The sequence below is a fragment of the Cynara cardunculus genome, assembly GCF_001531365.2.
Source record: "Cynara cardunculus var. scolymus isolate 2C chromosome LG 1, CcrdV1, whole genome shotgun sequence".
Lineage (NCBI taxonomy): Eukaryota > Viridiplantae > Streptophyta > Magnoliopsida > Asterales > Asteraceae > Cynara > Cynara cardunculus.
This window is the reverse complement of record NC_037528.1, coordinates 40,402,021-40,406,321: the sequence shown is the minus strand read 5'-3', so window position 1 is coordinate 40,406,321 and position 4,301 is coordinate 40,402,021.

Sequence of the window (4,301 nt, the reverse complement as noted above, 5' to 3'; positions counted from 1 at the left end):
AGAACAAAGATGAATGTAAGATAGATTGGAGAGAGAGAATTACTTTGCTGTCAAATCACTTTTTTCTGATTAATGATGTAATCAATGTGTAATTACAATTACAAAGAAAAGACTATTTATACTAAGGAAATAAAACTAAGCTAATTACAATTAAGCTAAGTAAATGGAGAAACTTGAATACAACACTTTAGCTCTAATATTGAACCCAACACATGTAACATATACTTCATACACAAGAAATACATGTTTATACACCACATAGGTCCCTTAGTACAAGAATCTACCATTACAGAATACATGGTCCAAAAATTCAAAATACGATTCTTGCACTATTTCATGTTTTAGCTAACAAAACTATACATAACATAGCCAAATCTTCTACCAAATATGCACCTAGAAAAATATCACAATTTTCCTTTCCCTTTGTAACACCCCATACTACACATTGCATGTAGCATATACTTCATACGGAAGAAATACATGTTTATATACCACTTTCTAGTCCCTTAGTACAAGAATTTACCATACATAATACATGACCCAAAAATTCAAATTACATTTCTTGTACTAATCAACGTTCATCTATCAAAACTATACATCATAGACAAATCTTCATATATATAGGAAAATATCACATTTTCCCCTTTCCCTTACCGTCCGTACCTCCTGTAATACATATTTAAAATCACAAAAACGAGGGTTAGACCGAAAGGTCTAGTGAATTACCCTATTTATGACATTGCAGGGTGAAGATCACCAAATTTTTTATGTAAAACAACTTTATATATATATATATGTATATATATATATAACAGATATATGAACAGGTAAGAACATAATACTAGTACCTTTCACTTTTCAAGCCAATCTCTGTTACTTCTTTCACAATAACATTCAGACTATGATTTCCAATGAGAACCCTGGTCCTAAATCTTTTAAATCACAAAGAAATAAAGATTCCAGAACATGATAATCTTAAATGATATAATAGTAAGAGTTATATTTCATAATACACATACAAATGCCACCCTTATATCCAAATGTACACCTCTCCTTGATATGCCACCCTTATCCCATGGTACACCTCTCCTTGATATGCCACCCTTATTCCATGGTACACCTCTCCTTGATATGCCACCCTTATTCCATGGTACACCTCTCCTTGATATGCCACCCTTATTTCCTCATCAAAATATTTTCCAAATAATTCCATATAAAATAGACCGCAGTCAATAGAATTATTATCAGATCAAAATCACCTTTAAAAATTCCCAATTCTTATATAAAGAATTAATCAAATTAATTAGTCAATACAATAATCCGGTCAAACTTTGGCTGGATTACTAATCCGGACAACTCTAGTCACTATGTCCGATTTACCGTTTTGATTTCTCAACACTTTGTTCCGGACAACACTTAGTCAAAATTATACAATTTATAAATAAATCGGTCACCTTTTAGTCGTATTCATACTTCTCCGATCAAAAACATTTACATAATTCCAAGTTCATAAATCGTTCAATTCCTAAAACGGCTAACTCTTTAAACCGGTTAAGTTATGTCCGGTTTATCTTTAAATCGCTTAACTCTTGTCCGGTTTACATCTAAACCACTTAACCCTTAATCGACTTAAGGCTAAACCGGTTGATACTCCAAATGGTTTATATCTAAACTAGATAGCCTTTGAGCGATTTATATACATATGTATATACTTGAAATCTGACTAACTCTAAATCGCATAATACTATGAGTGGTTTATAGAATATCTGATCATACCTTACCCAATTTAAACTAATTCGGATAAATCTTTCAAAATTCAATTCAATATGCAATTCAAGGTATTTCGAAAGCATTCACCTTGAATTTCTTTTTGAAAACCAACTGAATCTACTTCTTGCTTCCAACATGATCCGGTCACTTACCTCCCTCTTTTAAATCGCTCAAATCCTCTCAAAATAGCAAGAAAAAAAAATATGGAGACTTCACTCGCCTTTTATACTTTTCTAAAACAGGAAGGTCGGCTAAACAACCCCCTTCCCATGCATACACATTTTACTTCACACAATCATGTATACACATGACATGCATTCATACTCACACACCATGCACATATATATATATATATATATAACTCTTGTAAATACACACACACATAAATATACCTATACATGTACAAATTTATCATGCTGACACATAATCACATATAACAAATAATTACATACTAATTACCTCAGGTGATATCCAGAATCCGGTTATCACACCCTTTACTATCTGAACCTCCTGCAACACATATTTAAAATCACAAAACGAGGGTTAGACCGAAAGGTCTAATGAGATCCCTTTTTATGATATTGCAGGGTGAATATCACCAAAACTTTTATGTAAAACAACTTTTCATATATATGACAAATATATGAATAAGTAAGAACATATTACCAGTACCTTTTTACTTTTCAAGCCAAACTCTCTGCATGCAAATAACACATCAAAACCCAAATAGGTTTGTACTAACCAGGTATATTATAGTGCCACTTTTAAACCTTTTTAATTAAATAAAGTTTATTCAAAGTTTCAGGCCAAACCTGTTATTTCCTTCTCAATAACATCCAGACTATGATTTCCAATAAGAACCCTGACCCTAAACCTTTAAATCACAAAGAAATAAAGATTCCAGACCACGGTAATCTTAAAGGATATAATAGTAAGAGTTATATCACATAACACACATACAAATGCCACCCTTATATCCAAAGGTACACATCTCCTTGATATGCCACCCTTATCCCATAGTACACCTCTCCTTGATATGCCACCCTTATCCCATAGTACACCTCTCCTTGATATGCCACCCTTATTTCCTCATCAAAACATTTCGTAAAACAATTCCATATTGAACATACCGCAATCATAAATGCTCCAATGGAATATCATTAGTTCAAAATCATCCTTATCAAAAATTCTCATTTTATATAAAAATGATAATAATAAAAACAACAATTTATATAAACAGTGCACAAGTCAAAATGCAAATCTGGTCAACATAGACTTGGCCGGACTTCATCTCCGGTCAAGTYTTGGCCGGTTTACTAATCTGGTCAACACTATAATCTGTCTGATTTAACAATCCGGACAACACTCGAGGCTTTGTCCGATTTAACAATCTAGACAACACTTGAGGCTTTGTCCGATTTAACAATCCGGACACCTCAGTCGTATTCCTACTTCTCTATTCAATATCATTAATCGATTTATATTTCTCAAATCCCACTATCACTTAAATCGCATAATCTTTTGTCCGATTTAAGGCTACACCGGTTAACACATCAGGCGATTTAACCTTAAACCGCTCACGTTTTGTTCGGTTTAAGTCTAAACCAAGTAAAACAAGTTTTCAAAACAATTATTACTCAAACCAAAGGAATTACTTTACAATTGAAATAAAATGGTAAGCCACTCACCTTTGAATTCCTTTTGAAACCAGTCACTTGAAAACCAACTTGAATTCTAGTAAAAAAATCCGGTCAATACTCTTTTAAATCGCTCAACTTTCTCAAAATGGTCAGAAAAATGTAAAGGACGTTTAACTTCCCTTTTATACTTTTCTTTTCAGGAAAGTTGGCTACTATAGCCTCCTCCCCCTCCCCACATGCATGCATACATCCGTTCATACCATCATATCTCTATATATACACTCATGCACACATGCACAAATTTATGCATACATTCCTATATTTCATATTCCGTGCATTTATTCACTCATGCATACTCACATACATGCATGCTTATTATGCATATATTTCCTATGCATAAAAATTCACATACTCACATGATCAAATATAACAATTTATCATGCTTTCATACAATCATATAACAAATAATCACGTATTAATTACCTCAAGTGATAACCAGGATCCGATTATCACATTATGAGTATCTGTTTATTTTATAACTAGTTGTGTACCCGCGCAATGTGACAGGAGCCATGAATTTTAACGATTTTGAAGTTCCAATGGTTTTATAAGATAAGATTTAACGATGGTATAGGTTACATTTTGGTCTTTACATATTAATACAATTTGAATAAATAAGAGTTATGGTTCCAATTACAGATTATCGATGAAAAAAATTGAATGATAGTTTAAAATCCAATATATTTAAAATCCAACATATTTAAACGACTCCACAAATGTGTTCGATTTACACAAAGAGCAAAGAACCAAGAAACTTGAGTTTTAAGATAAACACTCAAAACCAATAAAGAAAACTACAAATTTGACAGATCATAAGCCATGAAAAGACAA